Genomic DNA, 21914 nt, shown 5'->3' on the forward strand with positions numbered 1-21914 from the left:
TTTATTCATAGGGTCAGTCATTTAACAAAGAGTTACTGAGGACCACGCCCTAGGTCTGTGCTTGGTGCTGGGGGTATATATGAAGAAGGCCAAGATGGTACGGCCCTTCAGACAGTGACCTTTGACAGACTTCCTCCCACTCACTCTGCTCAGGATGGCATGTGAATGAAGGGAAACGCTCATGAATCCTCTTGGGAGCTGAGATGTCCACTCCTTGGTCACTTTTTACCTTGAGAGGGATCTGCTGAAGTATGGTAGGTCCCGCATGGGTCTCGGGCATCCTCCCAGGGCCTGCTGGGGGATGCTGTGGTCCCTGAATTCTGAGATCTCTTTGAACTGACCCCAGACCTGCATGGGCCATTGGTTCTGTCAGTACTTTCACCTAAGAGTCTGTTGAAGGAGCTGAACAATTAAACAAGCAATTAGCCTAAAGTGTATTAAGTGCGGTGGGAGAGCACTTATTACCGAGTGCTAGAGGTATGTAAACCAGAGGCTCTGAACCTAGTCTCCGGTTCCTGAGAAAGGCTTCCTGTGAAAAGTTTCTCTCAAACTACAACCTGAAGGATGTGTAGGAAGGAGTCGGCCAGGCCAAGGCAGAGAGGGTTTTGAGAGTTGGGGGTGGAAAAGAGGAGTGTGTGTTTCAGACGAGGAACAGCATGTGAGGGGCCCAGTGGCAGGCTTATTTGAGAAACTAAAGGTAGGGGTAAGGTGTGCTTAGGTGGAGCTGGAAGCATCAAAAGATGAGGCTGAGGAGGAAGCTGGGACCACATCAGATGGGCTGGAGAAACCACAGTAACCATGGTAACTGCAGCCGGTCAATGGGAAGCCACCGGAAGTTTGTAAGCAGAGGAATGATCCAGTTAGATTGCCTTTTGAGCAGGTGACTCAGCTGTGCTGCAGAGGATGGCTCAGAGGGGTCTATTACAGTCATCCAGGTATTTGTTAGAAGAAAGATACGACTAGCACAGCAAAATCCTTTTTTTATGCCATAAGTGGGCATCCAAGATCATTATGCGGACTTGCTTTTTTTTTTTGTTAAAAAATAGAAATCGGTAATATACACTAAAATTTTCTCTCAAAGGCATATATTCTATTTTAACTTAATGAGAAATTCAGTATATTCTATGGACTCTTTCATACCCACACTCCATTAAAAATAAATTATGATACCAAAAAATCTCAACTTAAAGATTAAAACACATACATTTAAAATTTTATCAAGTGGTCCATCACTGTGGTAGATCTTATTATTATACACAAATATGCACAGCCCTTCTGGGGGTGAAATCATAATTTCCCCATGTTCATGTGACATGTTTTGGACAATAGAAATGATCAGAAGGCACATGTGATACTTTAAGACACTGAGGTTGGGGGACAGTTTGTTACCCAGCATAACCTGGTCTGATGAATGTGTCTATTATGTCATAAAATAATATTATGCCAAACATGGGATTTAAAAATATCTCAACTTTCCATAGAAATGGAAAACCTGAAAACAGTAATTAATTTGGTTTTTCGGCATCCAAGTGATTTCTGGGTGGAAACGGATGCTTCCCAGGCTTTTAGGTAACATAAGAAAACTGAGGATAAGAAGGCAGCCAGGAGAAAAAGGAGAGATGGCTTTCTCCAGACAGAGATCTGTCCCCGGGAACTTCCCTCTCAGATCTCTTCTTGTATTTGGCCCCATCTGTCTCCCTTCTCCAACTTTTTATCTCAACCTCATCAAGCTCAGTGGGAGACATGTTAAGAATCCCCCAACAAGATGCATTAACTCATTGCTTTGCAATAAATAGATGGAGATGAATTTAGCACCTGGACAATTAGCTTTAAGATGCTTATCAACTTGAACTGATCTGATTACAAGTTCTGTGCAAGATATGAGTGGGAATCGCTGAATCCAGTTTACAGGAGCTTGGCGGACACAATTATGACATTTCGTGACACTGAACAGAAAGTTCAGTAAAAGTCTGCAAAACTCAAGCAAACAAAATCTTTTTTTTTTTTTTAAGTAGCATGTATCAATATATTTGTCCTATTTAAGGAGCTGTAATATTTAGATCCTGGCATCTACTTGTATCAGTGTATGCTCTGGAGGCCTGTTAGTTAAAATTCCCTGCATGTTATTCATTACTATCTTATATGAGTTGGTTCTCGGTAGTGATTATAAAATGCTTCCTTCTTATTGATATTTCGTGCTCTTTTGTTCCTTTGCATGCATCCTCATGCTATGCTGTTTTTCTAAATTTATTTTATTTTATTTTATTTTATTTTATTTATTTATTTTTTTTTTGCGGTACATGGGCCTCTCACTGTTGTGGCCTCTCCCGTTCTGGAGCACAGGCTCCAGACGCACAGGCTCAGCAGCCATGGCTCATGGGCCCAGCTGCTCCGCGGCATGTGGGATCTTCCCGGACCAGGACACGAACCCGTGTCCCTTGCATCATCAGGCGGACTCTCAACCACTGCACCACCAGGGAAGCCCAATTTATTTTATTTTTAAAATTAATTTTTATTGGAGTTGCATTACATATATAGCTGCATTACAATGTCGTGTTAGTTTCTACTTTACAGCAAAGTGAAACAGCTATACGTATACATATATCCCCTCTTTTTTGGATTTCCTTTCCATTTAGGTCACCACAGAGCATTGAGTAGAGTTTCCTGTGCTATACAGTAGGTTCTCATTAGTTATCTAGTTTATTCCTAGTAACATGCTGTGTTGTTTTGTCTCTAGAATGCTGATGGAATAGCTATTGAAGGAAGTAGCAGCTAAAGAAATGGGCTTTGATCATGTGATATGGGTGTAGTTCCTATGATAGCAGTAATTGTAAGTTTATAAAGCAAGGTCTGCACAACTGGTACTTTGATCAGAAAAATAGAGAAGGCGGACACAAAAGAGGCCAAAACATTTGATGCTGAAAGAATCAGAAAAGAGGACTTTGGATGATGATTCTTTATGCTAAGGAGAAAGGCTTAGTTGTCTTTCCTACAAACATCACTAGTCCCAGTAAGTAAACAAGTAAATTAGAGGAATGACACTTACTGCTACATGTTACTTATAATTACCTAGATTTATAAGGGAGATTGAATGGTTTCTTTAAGTTCTTTAGAGGGAGGTTTATAGTTAAGTATGAAATGGAAAGTTACTAACTAATGCCCCCAAAGAATCAACTTTCCCATATCATAGAGAAGCATGTTTTCCCCTAGAAAGCTTGCTTTCCACTTTCCAAATTTTTAGATATTTAATTTATTTGTTTATTTATTTATTATTGCCAATCTATTTGAAGCAGTTTATGAATACTGGGTGTATACATAAAAAAAATAAAAAATGAAAACCCTGCACAGTCATGGCATATGAATTATAAGTGAGAGTCCAAACTTTCTAGCTTCTTGCTGAACTCAATCAGCTTTAGCCACTCAACGTATGCACAGAAGGTACATTAATATCATTTCAAACGTTAATGGAATTTGCCTAGGGTTCTCATCCATAGATGAATACAGCCAACTGCTTCCTTCAAAAGGCAGAATATCTTGCAATCAATTCATCAGATTCCCTGTTGGAGTGGCTTATGACATTGTGCATTCCCCACGTGACACAGCGTGGAAGTCAGAGCACTGGGCACTGACTGGAGTAAAATCCCGATGAAAAGGTATTGGTTTATGTAGAAGCACAAGCTCATGTTACTTTTGTGTCTTGCAGCTGCAGGGGGTTTCCAGGCAGTCTTTCTGTGCTGAAGAAAAAATGCAATTACTTCATGTCAATTTATGTTTTTTAATGTCCTTTTCTTGAGATAACTGTCAGATTGTCAACCAAATGCTCCAGTGGGATCTGAGACCTGACCATGTTCAAATGGGAAGCAATCTTGTCATGCCAGCCACAGTGAACACACAGCCCCATGCAAGTGTTACCCAATCTGGATTTGGGTCCGCTTGCTGGACACACAGCAAAGCCAATCTACTGACACCAGGTTGTGATAAAGGAGAGTACAGCGTTTACTATAGGGAGCCATGCAAGGAGAATGGGCAGCTCATGCTCAAAAGACCCAAACTCCCTTATGGCTTTGAGGGAAGGTTTGGGGGTTTTTTTGTTACTACTTTGCATCTGCTAACCCAAACTCCCAATCCTTCCCTTCCTCACCCCCACCACCCCGTGGCAATCACAAGTCTGTTCTCTAAAACAAGATTCAAATTAAGGTTCACCCTGCCCTCACTTCCCTTTGCTAACACCCTTCTGGGGAGTGTTTTCTTTCCATCTGTTTCTCTTTCGTAGATATGTTCATTTGTGTCTTGTTTTAGATTCCACATATAAGTGATGTCATGTGGTATTTGTCTTTCTCTGTCTGACTTACTTCACTTAGTATGATAATCTCTAGATCCATCCATGTTGCTGCAAATGGCATTATTTCATTCTTTTTTTATGGCTTAGTAATATTCCATTGAATATGTATACCACATCTTCTTTATCCATTCATCCGTCAATGGACATTTAGGCTGTTTCCATGTCTTGACTATTGTAAATATTGCTGCAATGAACGTTGCGGTGCATGTATCTTTTTTGTGTGTGTGTGGTACATGGGCCTCTCACTGCTGCGGCCTCTCCCGCTGCAGAGCACAGGTTCCAGACATGCAGGCCCAGCAGCCATGGCTCACGGGCCCAGCCGCTCCGCGGCATGTGGGATCTTCCCGGACCGGGGCATGAACCCGTGTCCCCTGCATCGGCAGGCGGACTCTCAACCACTGCGCCACCAGGGAAGCCCCATGTATCTTTTTGATTATAATTTTGTCTGGTTATATGCCCAGGACTGGGATTGCTGGGTCACATTGTAATTCTGTTTTTAGTTTTCTGAGGAAACTGCATACTGTTTTCCATAGTGACTGCACCAATTTACATTCCCACCAACAGTGTAGAAGGGTTCAGGGAAGGTTTGTTTGTTTGTTTGTTTAACTTTTTATTTTATATTGGAGTATAGTTGATTAACAACATTGTGTTAGTTTCAGGTGAACAGCAAATTGATTCAGTTATATATATACAGGGAAGGTTTTTAAAGGCAGTGTGAGGGAGGGGACTGCAGGGTGTGTGATCAGCTTGTACTCAATTCTCAGGTTGGTTGGCATCGAGGTGAAGTTTTGAAACATTTTTAGAAGATATTCTACCTTACTCCAGTTGAACAACTTTCCTATTTTTTTCTCACAGTTTGGTACAGGGAAAAGCTTATGCAATTTGGAGTTTGAGTAGGCATAGGGGAAAGTCCCTACTTTTTTGAGCCCCAGTTCCTCAACTGAGATAATATTAGCTGCCTCTCAGTATTTTTGGTGAGTGCTGAATGAGATACTGTGTGGAAAAAAATTAGCACCCACCAAACATATAGTAAGTCCCTCAATAAATATCCATTCTCTTTCACTTTTTTTCTCTGACATACTCAAGGAAAATCTTACGTTAACCTCATAGTAAATGCAATAGAGTGAATGAAGAATGGAAAAAAGGAAGGGAGAAAGAAAGAGAATAAAAAAGCGTAAAGGAATGGTATCAATATAATAAGAAAATTAGTTCAAAAGCACAACTTTAGTTAATTGTTAATTTAACTGATTGCCAGGTACTAGGATAGGCACTAGGATTATACAGTGAGCAAACTGGTTCCAGCCCTCTTGGACCTCAAATTCATGTGGTGGCACTGGTACAAAAATAATTATCTCGAACAAGATATGCTAAATTCCATAATAAAGAGAAGTCTGCACATTGGTGAATGGACGGGTGATCTCATTACACAAAAAGATTACTTTGATTGACCTCTTTGAGCTCCCGTAGTCTCTAACACATTACAGATATTTTTATGCAATGCTTCCTTCCATGAAAATTCCTTGCCATTAGATGGACAGTTAGGGTAACGCATCGCTTAGACTCAGAAGAAATTATTTTGTCTTCTGTAGAAATTATCTGAGTAGTGAGGTAAAAATGCTCAAGTATTAGGGAAGGCCACAGAAAATTTCCTCAAGGGTTGAGAAGTTTTATCATTTATGTTTCATTTTGTAGCAAAACAAACAAATGCATAAGAGACCAAGACTCAAGTGAAGCCTCTCACCACTTAGCCGTCTAAAGTAAGTTGGCATCTCCAATGAGAAGGTATAGGCTGGAAAGAGGTCCCTGTCACTCACGGCTTTAAGCGGATCTGACAGTTTCCTATTTAGAGAGAATGTGTTCTACAGTTGACATGAAAAGTTTTGATGACACACTGCACTCATTATCTCCTGCTCTCCGGGAGAGTGGAATCCACAACCCAATTCAGGGTGACATATGTTTGCCCTTCTTGGGATTAGCAGTCTCCACTAACTGTTCATCACACCAAGTCAACCTGCAAATACAAACTCCCGAGCCATTTAACAAGGGCCTTACCTACGGCCAACTTTGAGGTCTCGGTTGAACTCTCGCATCTCTGCTTCTGGCGAACAACATCAAATGATGCTTCCATGGAAATAAACGCATCTTTGTTAGAGATGTCAGGTTAGGGGTGTCTGGCCTCTGAAGCTGGCTGAGGCATGATTCCTTTCTTAGGACGAGGTAAAGGGCTCACTGAAGCAATTAGAGCAATTATTCAGAGCTGCCTGTCATGGCTAATCAGCTCTGACCAGCCTGATGGGAAGAGGTAGCCCAGCCCTGCCTTCTCAGGCCAAGAGCATTGTTGTCGGACGGTGTCGTCAGCATCTCCGCAGATACACTCAAGTTTCGAACACTTACTGGCAAAACCTCACCTTCTTACCTTTATGTCTCTGTTCTATTTTAACAGTCCTTCTACTCAGAGGAGGTCATCTGAGGCTTGTTACGATTTATCTTTCTTCTGCAATTTCTCCTTTACCCCACCTGATGTTTGATTGCCAAACTTCCTTGCGATAATGCAAGAGTTTTTCTGAGCTATGGAAAACTTCTCCTTTTCTTTCATCCCAAATCATCCTGAAGGGCCAGTTAAAGCCTTTTAGAGAAACTTGGTGTCACCGAGGAGGAAAGACATTTGAAGGCCATAGAAAAATGGCTTGTGGAAGATGCTGGAGAGGAAGAATTGATCATTCATCACCGTGAACCTTATCAGCATTTTCATCCCCACCATCCTCATCCTCATCCTCATCATCCTCATCATCATCTTCATCAACATCATCTTCACCAGCATTCTCCCTGTTTCCACTGCCATTAGGTACCTGTGTATATGTGAAGTGGCATGAGAATACCATAAAAATGGAATTAAATGTACACGGTCTTGCCTCTCTAAGTCATTCAACTTAAGGCAACTAAGATTCACACATATGATAAACTAAAATATGAACTTTTGGGTGAAGAATAAATAAGAGCTTGGATTGCAAAAATAATTGAAACGTTGCTATTACATATAACACTTCTTAAAAAAATATGAGAAGTGAAGGAAAGCTACAAATGCTGTGTGCCTCTTCCAGAGCAGGTCAGGAGAACGTTTTTACCCCCTCCTCCAGTTTGTCAGAGAGAGAATTAAGGAAGAGTTGCGACACTATATTAGGAATTACTTTAAAAAAGGAAAACAGATGTCTTGCTCGCTATAGGGTATTTCAGCTGTACTAACACCTGTATTAAAATTATCTTAGTAGGGGGCTTCCCTGGTGGCGCAGTGGTTGAGAGTCCGCCTGCCGATGCAGGAGACACGGGTTCGTACCCCGGTCCGGGAAGATCCCACATGCCGCGGAGCGTCTGGGCCCGTGAGCCATGGCTGCTGAGCCTGTGCGTCCGGAGCCTGTGCTCCGCAACGGGAGAGGTCACAACAGTGAGAGGCCCCCGTACCGCAAAAAAAAAAAAAGAAAAATTATCTTAGTAATTTTTATGAAAGTAGGATTATTTTGTTTGGCTGATTCCCGGACAACAGTCATGAGAAGACTGGGCCAGTCATTTCTTTGGTGATCAAATATAGCCGTGGATACATGACAAGGTATTTGACTTGATCGGGGTAAGTGAAAATTTTTTCTTCTCCTGCTGATTTCTGTCTATCATAAGTACCAACACGCTGTAGAACTCAGTGGGCACATCTCTTATTTGTGGCCCAGCAACAGCATTTAATTGTTACCTTTTACCTAAACAACAAGGTCATATTGTATAGCACAGGGAACTAGAGTCAATGCCTTTAATAACCTATAATGGAAAAGAATCTGAAAAAGAAAATCTATATGTCTATATAAATGAATCCCTTTGCTGTACACCAGAAACTAACACAATATTGTCAATCAACTCTGCTTCAATGAAAAAAAAAGATTTGAGGAAAACTGTGATGCAAATTGGAATTGGATTATTTATTATTATTATTATTGTCGTTATTATTTTTCTTTCCTGAAAAGAAAATAGTTACCTGTTTTTTTGTTTTCTTTGCGGTACGCGAGCCTTTCCCCCTCACTGTGGACGAGCAGAAACTTCACAGGCATACAGCCTCACTCAGTGCCATCACTTGTAAGCAGAATAATAATGCTTGTAAATGGTGGGATTTTACAAGCCTGGATCACAGGAATTAGAGCACTTATTGGCTGGCCTAATTGCTTCATCACGCAGCAAGGCAATGCTGCCACCACTCAAAAGTAAGAGAACTTGGGGGCCACCACCTCTCCCCAATTGTATTTTAACACACTGTGCCTAGAAACATCCCCCTTCACAGCTTGGTGAGGGAGAAGGACTTTTGGTTCATCAGAAGAGAGAAAGTCCAAACGAAATGTGAATGACCGAGGCAGTGCCAGGCATCCTGCAAGTGGTGTGATCACTCACTGTGATATTTCAAAACCACCTCTGTTGGGAAAAGAAGATGATTGCGATGGTCAGCTTCACGGTAAACTGAGCCTGGAAATGACAGCCTTCTTATTGTGACACAGTGAGAAGATTTTTATCTGTGATATTTATGTGGCATCAATTTTAGAACCATCATCCAATAACTCTGGCATGCAAGTTTTCTATTTCTGAAACCGCTTTTGGGCTTTGGGTGTCTACAATGTTTGCCTGAGTTAAAGTTTCTCCTGAGTTGGAAATTTAAAAAAAGCAATTATAAAGCAGAAACTAACACACCATTGTAAAGCAATTATACTCCAATAAAGATGTTTAAAAAAAAAGCAATTATAAAAGATGTGAAATTTAAAGATGCCGGGGTTCTCCCCTGGTGGTCTAGTGGCTAAGACTCCACACTCCCAATGCAGGGGGCCCAGGTTCGATCCCTGGTCAGGGGACTAGATCTCACATGTCACAACTAAAGATCCTACATGCTGTAACTAAAGATCCCGCATTGCTGCAACTAAAGACTGGCACAGCCAAATAAATAAATATTAAAAAAAAAAGATTACAGGGACATTGTTGTTTCTCCAGAGAGACAGAACCAATGGGATGCATTTCCATAGAGAAAGAGATTTATCATAAGGGATTGGCTCATGGGATTATAGGAATAAGTCCTAAAATCTGCCGTTGCCAAGCTGGAGATGCAGGAGAGCCAATGATGAAGTTCTAGGCTGAGACTGAAGGAAGAGCCCATATTTCACTTTGAGTCTGAAGGCAGGAAAAAGCCAATGTCTTGGTTCAAAGGCAGCCAGGCGGGAGGAATTCCCTGTAACTCAGAGGAGGGTCAACCTTTTTGTCTATTCAGGCTGCCACCTGATTGGATGAGACCCACCCACATCAGAGAGGGCAACCTGCTCTACTCAGTCTACTGAATCAAATGTTAATCTCATCGGAAACACATTCACAGACACACCCGGAATAATGTTTGACCGAATACTTGGGCACCCCATGGCATATTGGATGCCCCGAAGTCAAATCGACACTTAAAATTAACCATCAGAGACATCAGCTAACAGAGTGCTTAAACTGGGAGTGCGGATGTCTGTGAGGTTAGATTTTTTTTTTTCCCACAGGTCTGATGAAGCAAATTCCTCTAACGCCCTATGGTCACTTAACCCTTCATATCCCTGCCCATGTGGGCAGGTGAGCCGCAGGTCATTCAGCTGATGGCTAATTGCTCAGCTGGCTAATATCCTCATAGCAGGGAGGCTTACATTCCCTGCCTACCTGGCCTTTAGAAATTCCTTGAGGATCACGTGATGATGAAATTGGGTGCCCTGGCTTTTAGTTTGGGTTTGGCTACCAATTTCGTATGTGTCTATGCGAATTATTTGAGCCTCTTTTTTCTTGTTTGTACGCTAACTGAATTCGGTATAATCCACATGATGTCCAAGGTCCCATCCAAACCTCAAATCTTATCACTAGTAGATGACTTGGAAAGTAATTAGTAGATGTCTTGGACACTACTATTTTTATTATATTGGTGTCTTAAATGTGAAGGATATTTGAATTCTTTTAGTTTCTTGATATCTGGAAATAACAAGCTTCTCACTGCCACTTTGGGGATACATTTTCTTCTAGGTAACTGCTTCAAACCTCTATTATATTGCTTTTGTCCTCTGTCCAAAACATATCATAAAGATTTTTGAAAAGGAGCCTATTTCTTTCCACAGTAATAAAAGGACATTCTGTGGGAACACCTGACACCCTATGAGATAGTACGTGTTAGCTCATGACTCGTCAGTTCTTGATTTCATAGCTCAAGGCCCCAAACCAAGCTCGCTCTTTCCTCAGTCAGTCAGCTTTGAATTCAATGACAACAGATCCCAGGAAGACATTCAAGAATGTCAGTTCACATCTGAGCACTTTCCTATGAAATAAAACTTTGGCATTTGTTATGACGGGCTTTACAGCACACGGCAGAGAAGGCACACATCCTATTGCTGTTTGGCTTTTGTAGGGTAGGCACATTACCTACTGCTTCAGTGATAAGACTGCTAACCTCCTAACTTTGCACTTGAAACCGTCTGCAGCTCTTTTCCTGCCACAGAGTGTCAATGACAGAGACAAGGCTATTGATGGAGATCCTTATGGGATCACCCACACATTCTTCATAGAATCATGGCTGACAGAGTGACATGCTATCTGTTTTCACAGTCACACAGAGGTTGAAAATGGGAAAGTTAAATATAAATCTTCGTGGAAGTTTCAGTAATTTTTAATAATTTGTTCTTTTGTCGCATGCATGTATGAATGATATATTTGTCCTAGAGCAATGTGAATTCATTTCCCCACATCTGTAATATCTGCAGTAAGCTAAATTAAAAATGCATTTGTACTTGTACAGTTAAATGATCATATTTAATGAAATGTCAGAGATGAATCTTAGCAAATAGTCAGGAAATTATTTTAGAGAGTGCAGCATTTCATTGCTAGCAGTCAGGAAAAAGTGAAGTGATTAAACAAATGGTTTACTGCTCAAAGGTGGTGGCTGTCCGGTAAGAATGGAAAGCCAGGGTGTGGGGTTGATGGGCAAATGCTGAGTTTCTAAGTCTTAACCCTCTCTCTTTTCCTGCTCCCTGCATCCCTCATGGAATCTTGAGTCTGATGGTAGCTCGCATTAGGAGTTTTGGAAATTTTCCCCATGGAAGTAGGAAAATAAGCCATCAGAAGATGGATATAAGGCATGAGAATCTCACATGAGTTTTCCGCAACCCAACTTTAGCAAAGTTTAGGCAGATGAGTTGAATAGGAGGCTCAGATGAACTGAATGAGAACAGGATGGAGCTGGTCAAAGACTGATGGGCTATTGAGGCCACAGGCTCTTCATCCACGGGGCAGATGGATATGGAGTGGAACTGAGAAGAGGCAGGGGATTAGGAAGCTGTGCTGGAGGTAAGAACAGAGTGAGAGGGGACAGGTGTTAACAGGCAACAGGTAAGAGTAGAGGAGGAGTACGTGAGTAGGAGGGTTCTGAAGGGAAGGTATTGGGTGATGGAGAGAGCAGGGTGGGGTCATCAGGTGGCTAGAGAGACCTTTCTTTGTCACAACACATGGCCATACCCCACACCAATCCCATGCAAGCAACTTGATATGCGGGCAGGCCAACTCTTCCAAGAAGAGTTATCACCTGTTTTGGTTGGTATTAGGAGTTGAATTACATCCTCCAGAAAGATGTGTTGAAGGCTTAAGCCCCACTGGCTCAGTAAGATGAGGTCATACTGGGGAAGGGTAGGACCTTAATAGGCCTGGTGTCCTTCTAAGAAGATGTCGGGAAGACACGGAGGGAGAAGCCATGTGATGATAGAGGCAGAAAGTGAAATGATGCAGCTGCAGGCCCAGGAATGCTCAAGATTGCCGGCCCAACTAGAAGCCAGGAAAAGACAAGGAAGGACTCGCTCTCCAGTGCCTTCAGAGAGAGCGAGGTGATGACGACACCTTGATTTCAGACTCCCGGCCTCCAGATTTCTGTTGTTTTTAAGCCACTTAGGTTGTAATACTTTGTAACGGCAGCCTTAGGAAATGAATACAATTGGCAAAACACAATTCTGAATGGCAGAATCAATAAGTTACATTTTTCAGTCTTGTGAATTTTTTCTTAAGGTGATTCCATTACTTTCCATTTAAATTTTTTGTACTGGGACGAGGTTGAGGTGAGCGAGGCATTCTCTTCAGCTGCAAATGTTAGGAGCTGCCAAAACACTCAGTAATTAAGATAAATAATGTTCTAAGGCAACATCTTAAAAAATTTGAATTAATGCCAAAAAATCCAGGATGAACAAAATATCAAAATTTTAAACAGGATCAGTGTTATTAAGTTTTCCTTTTGCCTCATATGGTCTGGCATGGCACTGATGTCAACATGTGAATAACACAAGTAAGTTTAAAAATGTATGTAATAAAGGATAGATGTAAACAGATTCACATAAACAACACTGTATTTCAATTTATCTCAGACAGACACCAAAAGAGATGACAAGGTCCCAGTAAGACATCTTGGGTTGAATTCACTTTTTTTCACGTGAGAACTCAGTGGGGAGACCAGATCAGTGACACCGGGTAACAATGAGAGCCTGCTTAAGCGTCTTTCGAAGATGAAATCTGCATAAAAAAGACACGCTGCTACAATCCCAGTAGCAAAGGGAATTAGATTCTTTGGGCTTTACCACACGACAGTAAATGACAGCATAATAAATAAAGCTGGAATGATTTCTGACTTATACTTTTCACATCATAACCTGGAGGTGCTTTGCTATTGTTACAGGTATATTAAATGTAGGTCTGATTATATCCTAGGGAGAGCTGACGAGAGGCATATTCTGGAACAGAGAAATGCTTGTCTTTGTCTGGTGGTTAATGTTTATTGGGTGTTCACTTCTCTGAAAACTTGGAAGAGATCAGTAGTGGAACCAGGACAGACCAAGCGTGGAATGTCGTTTTCAGGTGCTTAATTTAGAGGAACGTTCTTTCAGTTGCTTAAAGATGTTGTTCAGTGTTTGTTTAACACTCGAAGATGGATATTAGCTATTTTTCTCAACCTCTAAAAGTACAAGTATCAGAGCTTCCCTGGTGGCGCAGTGGTTGAGAGTCCACCTGCCGATGCAGGGGACGCGGGTTCGTGCCCCGGTCCGGGAAGATCCCACATGCCGCGGAGCGGCTGGGCCCGTGAGCCGTGGCCGCTGAGCCTGCGCGTCCGGAGCCTGTGCTCTGCAATGGGAGAGGCCGCAACAGTGAGAGGCCCGTGTACCGCAAAAAAAAAAAAAAAAGACAAGTATCACTCTAGTGGCCAGTGGAGAGCCTAGGATGTGAGTTCTAAAACTGAGAGAAAATGAACAAAGACAGAAATAATTAAATGAAACATGGGCTCTGCGCTGCTGAAAAAAAAAAATTTACTGACTCCTTTTCGGTGATTGTTCTATGAATTTTAACATATCAATAAATTCATGTAACCACCGCCACAATCACATGAAAAACATTTCCACAGTGCTCCACGCGCCCATGTCACATTCTTTAAAACTTGATTCTGGCTTTTCTTCGTAGAATGGTCTGTTCATTTTGATTCTTATAGTGCTTACTTTCCTTAATTCCCATGATTCCACTTACTAAAAATTCTGCAAATTCATACATGTTTTTTTGGCCACACTGTGAGGCTTGTGGGAATCTTAGTTCCCTGACCAGGGATTGAATCCACGCCCCCCCTGCAGTGGAAGCACAGAGTCCTAACCACTGGACCACCAGGGAAGTCCCAGAAAAAGTATTATTATTACTTTTCTTTCTTTCTTTTTTTTAGACATCTTTATTGGAGTATAATTGCTTTACAATGGTGTGTTAGTTTCTGCTGTATAACAAAGTGAATCAGCTATACATATACATATATCCCCATATCTCCTCTGTGACCACCTAGAGGGGTGGGATAGGGAGGGTGGGAGACGCAAAAGTATTATTTTTGATTCACAACTTTGATATAGTCACATTTATTCATTTTTTAAATGCTAAAGATTTTAAAAAAATTATAAAACCCCCCAAAATTTAAGGAAATCATAGAGATAAATTTTCAGAAAACTGGATATTTAGTTGTGTTTGAAGTGTTGTTTATGTGACCCCCGAACACATTAGAAGAGAAAAGTTCATTCAATTCACTAGTGTATGCAAAGACAGGTGATATTTTGACATTTTCCACTGTTGAATTAATGAAATAACTGATTGCTTTGATTTCTCTTACACAAAGCCCCAAAGCTGTCATACGCTGGAAAGTTGCACAGTTAAATTCATTTGCTGTTTTACAGGAAATGAGAGGTCGTAAACTATTGGGAATATTCAAGGCAGGCATTGGGAACCTTCTTAAACTTGCTTGTAAACACATGCAATTCTTTTAATTACACACACAAAGAAAGTGGAAGGCAGAATCTTTGCTTCCGTGAAGATAGCTCATCCCACTTTCTCATTTATCAATTAAGCATAGATATTTCATATAAATTTTTCTTTCTATGCACATAATTTTTTATTGATTCATTCATTCAACAAATAGTTTTCGAGCACTTGAGGTGTGCCCAGGAAGAAGATGCAGATGATACTTTGCCCTTAGAGACTGGGGTGATTGAACTGAGAGCAATGATCGTTAAGACAACGTGAAGGTTTTCAATAAGGCCAAAGGCCACCGTCCAGGAAGCTCAGAGGGGAGGTGATTATTTCTTCTGGGTAGAGGCAAGCCTTTGTGGGAAAGACGGTGTTTAACTTGAGTTTTGAGGAACGGGCAGGATGTGGATATTGAGGAACGGAAAAGGGTACTCCAGGCAGAATGCATCCTGCAAGCAAAGCCAAGGAGAGGTGATGAGAGGTTGAAGTGGAGCCCTCAGTCTGAGTGGAAAGTGGGATGGAAGGCGGGTGATGCGGAGTGAAGCTGGAACAGAGCGAAAGCGTGAAAATTCATCCAGTGCTTGCTTTAGATCAGGTGTTGATAGTTGCTTTTGAGGATGTCCTAGTTTTTAATCCCTGAAACAGCTGTCCCCAAATAAGTGTTATTTTCCCTTTTTGTAAAGTGTTATTGTTCCTTTTCTACAGATGGGGAAACTGAGGCAGTGAGAACTTAAGGAACTTGCTAGAGATGGCCTCTTACTAAGTGGCAGGACTGACATTTAAGCCGAGGGACACTTTCTCCAGCCTGCCATGTTGTCTTGAATGAAATTCTAATGCAATGAGGAGGGGGAGGGTGAAGGAGGGTAGGGGTGAGGGACTCTGAGAATTTTTTTTTTTTTTTTTAGCGGTACACGGGCCTCTCACTGTTGTGGCCTCTCCCGTTGTGGAGCACAGGCTCCGGACGCGCAGGCTCAGCGGCCATGGCTCACGGGCCCAGCCGCTCCGCGGCATGTGGGATCTTCCCGGACCGGGGCACGAACCCATGTCCCCTGCATCGGCAGGCGGACTCTCAACCACTGCGCCACCAGGGAAGCCCTGAGAATGTTTTGAGCCGAAGAAAGGCAGTGTTAGAGCTCTTTGTTCAGGAAGCTGGTGGCAGTGTGTCGGCTGGGCTGGAGAAAATACGGTTTAGCCACTTCATCCTCACTGAAGAAATGTGCTGATTTGTGTCCAGATAAAACTTAATAATACAACTTTTCCTAGATGCCACTAGGATAGACTGAACCCAGGATATCTAAGAACAGGGTTGCATTTACAAACGCTTCGGCAAGTGCAGTGTCAATGACTGTGCTAAGCATATTACAGACGTTAGCTCAATGAATAATAATAACAACCTGAAGCTCAGTGGTCTTAAGTTCACAGAAAGGAAAACTGAGGCTTAGAGAAATTAATTCACCTGTTCAAGGTTCGAGTTCATCTTTAATCTTTGAATCCAGGGTACAATCTTCAAGTTCAGGGCTGTCTGTTCCTGTAACTTTGCACTGTTCTATCTCCTGCTATTTGTCTAAAAAGTCAAAAGAGTAGTCATTTAAAAAATGGTTTCACTCATATCTGCCATCTGGGAAGGTGGCTTCCTCCTGGACTAGAGTGACTGTCCCTTGCCCCTACTAACTCCTTAGCTCTTACCGGCCCCCTCTCCTCCTCTTTGTCTTAGTTCACTCCTAAGGGTTTCTCATGTCGTCTTTACAGCCATCCTAATGTCCACAAATCACTTTTACAGACAGTGTCACGAGTATGAGGAGAACAAGCCACCAGCGGTGACATTTCCCTGATGGAGGGTGGTTTGTCTCTATGAGGCCTCAGAGTCTCAGTGAGTTTCAATTTGCCATGGCTTGCTGGGGATGGAGGGATTAGGGTCGGTGAGAGGCTTTGAAGTTCAACCAACCTATTATTGAGGGAGGCCTATGATGGTTTGAAAATCTTGTTTATCTCGATTTTTCTCTTAGATATAAGGGGAAAAGAGCACGCTAGCCAGACATGCAGTGAGCTGGTTGATGGTTTTGCCATAATTAATCTTACATCCACTTCTATTTTTCCCCCACTTGATAATTATCCCTAATATTTAGTTCATACTATCATCTCAGAATATATAATTCAATTGGGTTTGATATGTTTATGCAGTGACTACTATGTACAGAGCATTAGGCTAGGTGTCCTAACGAGTGCAAAGAGTCATTAACAAGGCGATGGAAAGATAGTGATGACTAAGTGAACCAATGACATTTGGACTGTCTTGCCTCCTGCGTCTTTCAAGTAGGTGTTGGTTCCTCGAAACGACATGCACTGCAGTCCTCATGTAAATCTGGGAAAGATCCAAAGAAAGCCAGGAGCTTACAACTAGGGTAGGTCCTTGGCAGTTCACAGCGCTAATTACCGCTGATACAAATATGGATTCATCATAAACACTTAAAATTCCATTTTAGCATGCTCCAATTAAAGTATGTACCATATAGCTTGGATATCTTACAGTTGCTCGGGGCCCAGGGGTGAGATCAACAGTGGATAGCATGCCCTATGGTGATTGATATCCAGACATTCCTAGAAATAACGCTTCTTTTGGCCAATCTTGGAAAGAGTATAGGGGGAGTAAGAATTATATTGTTATTAAAGGAGCCATCTTTCCTCATTCTTGACAAATTCCGTTTCTGGCTCTAGTGACTAAGGAGAGAAAAATAGTGATTTTCTAATACATTCTTTAAGTTTGAAAAAGCATAGCTATTATTATAAATTTATATTAGGAAAATTAAACAAAACACCTACTGTACAGTAAATTAAGCTTGATACAATTTCCTTGTCTGAAACAAGCAGGTTGACGGTTGTCTTTATTTGGCTTTGGTGACTGATTGTATATGGTTCTTTTTCCCACCCTTGGGCTAGATCAGATGGTGGGGCCTTGAATTTTTATGTTTCTCATAAAGGGCCATGGCTTAAAAAAATATACTGGTGAGTTCTTTTTTTTTTTTTTTTTTTTGCGGTATGCAGGCCTCTCACTGTTGCAGCCTCTCCCGTTGCGGAGCACAGGCTCCGGACGCGCAGGCTCAGCGGCCATGCCTCACGGGCCCAGCCGCTCCGCGGCATGTGGGATCTTCCCCGACCGGGGCACGAACCCGTGTCCCCTGCATCGGCAGGCAGACTCTCAACCACTGCGCCACCAGGGAAGCCCTATTGGTGAGTTTTGCGTAACCAAAGAATGAACTTATTTCTCTGGGTAACTTTGGGGTTTCTGTGTAGACTGGGATGGGACAGGGCTGGCTCTAGAGTTGTTGAAAAAACCCAGGGCTTTGCGTCTTTTAGATCAACGGCTGTATTAGTTTCCTGTGGCCTGCTGTTAACAACTTACCACCAACTGGGCAGCTTAAAATAGCAGAAATTATTCTGTCACAGTTCTGGAGGCCGGAAGTCTGAAATCGATGTGTCGGCTGGGCCCTGCTCCCTGCAGAGTCTCCAGGGAGAATCCATTCCTTCCCCTTCTAGCGGCTCCCGGTGTTCACTGACTTGTGGCCACATCACTCCAGTCTCTGCCTCCATGGTCACACTGACTCCGCCTCTTGATTCTGTCTCAAATCTCCTTTGGCCTTTCTCTTATAAGGACAGTTGTCATTGGATTTTGGGTCCACAAGTATAATCCAGAATGATGCCCTCATCTTGAGATTCTCACCTTGATTATCTCTGCAAAGACCCTTTCTCCAAATAACGTAGCATTCACAGGTTCTAGGGATTAGGATGTGGGCTAATCTTTTCAGGTGCTTCCATTCAACTTACAACAGTGGCTTTCAACTTGTTTTGAACCACAGGAAGAAATACTTTTACAACATAACCTAGCTCGATTGTATTCAGGGAATCAGAGTTTTACAAACCAGTACTTTCTCTTACCAGAGTGAGATGTAATCTGTCCTATTCCGTTCTATGCTATCGCATTCCACGCCAACAAAATCCTGTTTGCTGAGCTACTAAATTGATCTCATGACCCATTAATGGTGCTGCCGTCCCCAGTTCTAGGTCTCAGATGATCCTGGGCTGTAGCAGGTCTGGACTCTCTTGATTGGAGAACACTAACTTGTCTTGGATTTGTCAGGCTGACTGAACTGAATTGGCTTTGAAGGAGTGGGTGTGAAGGTTAAGGGTATGATCAGAATACTACCTTATTTGATGACCACTTAATTATATTACATGCAAATTATCAATACTTACATCTTTCTATGCATCAGGCATTGTGCTAGATATGAGAACCACAAAAATGAATTATTCAAACCCACACCAGGCATTCCCTAAATTCTCTTCTATGTTGTACCACACAAATTACGTTAAACATACATTCTTAATCACCAATTTCTTTGCCAAGGCAAATAGCGGTTTATAAGTGGACCTTAGGCCCACTTAGTAACTTTTCTCATGTATTCTTAAGTACTGAAAATATGGTGTCCCATGGAAGCACCTAAATTCATGCCTTATAAATTGTTTTAAGAGGATTTGCAAGTAATTAGAGGAAAGCTTTCTCAGAAATGATGCTAATCCAAATTTCTCATAATCGTGTGGACATTTTAAGCACTTTGCAAGAGAGCCTACACATGTAAAAGCAGTGACAAAAAAAAATCTGCTTCCATTTCAAGTGGGTGACGTAAGAGAACTAAAACCCATGATTAAGAAAAATGAAATTGTATAAATTATAGCAGAAATGCCTGTCATCACCCGTATTAGCTGCTAAAATGCCTCCAGGGGGTTAGATTAGAAAAAGAAAATTACTTATCTGTAATTCTTATTCTCTTTAGGTAGCAATTATAATAGATATACACTCTTGGGTGTAAGTCATTGGTGTGAGAATCAGGAGTAGACTAGAAGTCAGCTAAAGAATTAAAACCCTCAAGGAAGATGCACCCTGGGACGTCAAGGGCATGATGTATATGGAATGTCATTGCCCTCAAATATCATTCCTATCTGACCATCGAAAAGAACTGGCGAATTTAGTCCCTTGGAAGAAAAGAACGACTGAGTGGATCTATTATTATTATGATCATATATTAAATGTATAAAGGTCTAGCCCTAGGCAAAATTTGTGAATTGGGTCTACTCATTTTCTCTCTGTGACTCTCTACCTATTTCAGGAATCCAATACCCACTTACTTGCCATCTCCCTCACTCTGCTCTTAGGAAATATCTCATTAAATTTATTTACACCGAAGCCAAGACATTCACAGTAGAAAAAGCCGTGGGAGGGAATCAGGAGACTGGTGCTGGGTTGGTTACAAGTTGGTCCTGGGGTAGGTGTCAGGGAAACCCTGTCACCTCTTTGGGCTTCAACATCCTCGTTTATACAATAAAAGGGTTGAACTAGGAAGTGTAATTTCTAGGAACACTTTCATCTCCATGATTCTTGGTGAGAAATACAGGCTAAACGTTCGGCTAATTTTAGGCTAAAATGTTAGGCTAAAAATGTTACTCTCGAATATGGCATTAAACTTGAGCGGAATTGACCAAACCTTCAGCTGGAGAAATGAAGTCTAATCTGAGGCATCTGCTAGACGCAAGGAGATATTTGAGGGTGTGTGTCTGTCTGACCACAACCTCTGAGAGCCTATCATGTGAGTAGCTGCTACACAAAACCCCTATACATATTAGTGTAACTTGAGTTGGGGCATACTTCCCATAAGAGCCCTAGTTAAGTGAGAGCTTCTCGGAAGCTGCACTTTTGCAGGCTGTGAAGGCAACATTAGTGCAGAGAAGCAATCATTCAGGAAGGGTTGCTCCAGTGTCTGAGAGAGTTAGGACCATTTCTAGAAATGGCTGCTCCCCAGCTAAGCAGTAACTTACATCCGGGTGTTTTTCAGGGATCAGCTGCGTGTACCTCTTTAGACACAGAGACAGCAAGAGGTACTTATTTCTCTTCTCTTTTCCTTGCACAATCCCTGCTTCCCTTTTCCTTTGAGGCCATTCCAGTCCAGACTGAAGGGAGGAGTGCTGGATTTTGGTGTATAAGTGACAGTTTCTGTTCTTTTCTCTCTCTCTGTCTCTCTTTCTCTTTCTCTCTCTCCTTCTTTTTCTTTCTCGCTGCTCTTCCGTGTCATCTCTATCATAAATCGAGTGTCCACAAATACATGGGGACATCATTCTATCATGCTTCAGATTCCATTCTGAACTTCCTAACTCTTCCTTGGAAGGAAAGAGTTTTCCCTGGGAAGATTTTTGATAAAAGTCCACTACAGGATGGCAGGAACCGTGTCTTGTCCATTTCTGCTTCTCTAGTGCCATGCGCCGTGCTCGATCAGTGTTTATTTATTGAAGACATCGTAGCTCATACCTTCCTGGTAAGATGGAATTCGATGAGATGCTCAAACTTTATCCCAATTCAAGAAAGCTTGCAAAACAAAACAAAACAAAACACAACTCTCAGCAATGATTAGTCTATCCCTCTTACAGTTTCTTTAGCTAAAAACCAAAAGTCTGACAGTGGTCCCATGGGAAGTTTTAAAAACACAGAAGCCTGGGTCCCACCTCTAAGGATTCTTCTGTTTTATTGGTCTGGCATCAAGATTTTTCAAATTTCTTTAGTTTTTTTTTAAAGGGTGGCCAAGCCTGAGAATCGCCAGGAAAAGAAATAGCGAGAGCTCACTGTGACTATCGTGATGGTCCAGATAAAATGCAGACAAATAAATTTTTAGTATAAGTCTGTTCCAAATATGGCTTGGAGCATACCCAAGCTAAATATTTACACGTTTATCGGAAGTTCAAATTTTGGGACTTCTCTGGTGGTCCAGTGGCTTAGACTCCGTGCTCCTAATGCAGGAGGCCCGGGTTTGAACCCTGGTCAGGGAAGTAGATCGCACATGCCGTAACTAAAGACCCCGTACGTGGCAATGAAGATCCTGTGTGCCCGGTGCAGCCAAATAAATAAATATTTTTTAAAAAAAGAAATTCAAATTCCACTGGGTGCCCTGTATTTTTATTTGCTGAATCTGGCAAGCCTAGTCACTATAAAATTATTCTTCACACACTAACCTTGTTAGAATCTTTGTCTGCAAGTTACCTTTATCCCTCCCTGAGACATCCTGGTCCCGTGCAATGTCGCCCTTGCTGTGCTGAGCTCTGCTGGTCCCTCCAGCTGCCAGTGCAGCTCTGACTGTCCCATGAAAACAACTTTCTCAGAACCGGAACGTCTGGTGCCATTACAGAAGAACCC

Source organism: Tursiops truncatus, chromosome 10, assembly GCF_011762595.2.
Source record: "Tursiops truncatus isolate mTurTru1 chromosome 10, mTurTru1.mat.Y, whole genome shotgun sequence".
NCBI classification, from domain to species: domain Eukaryota; kingdom Metazoa; phylum Chordata; class Mammalia; order Artiodactyla; family Delphinidae; genus Tursiops; species Tursiops truncatus.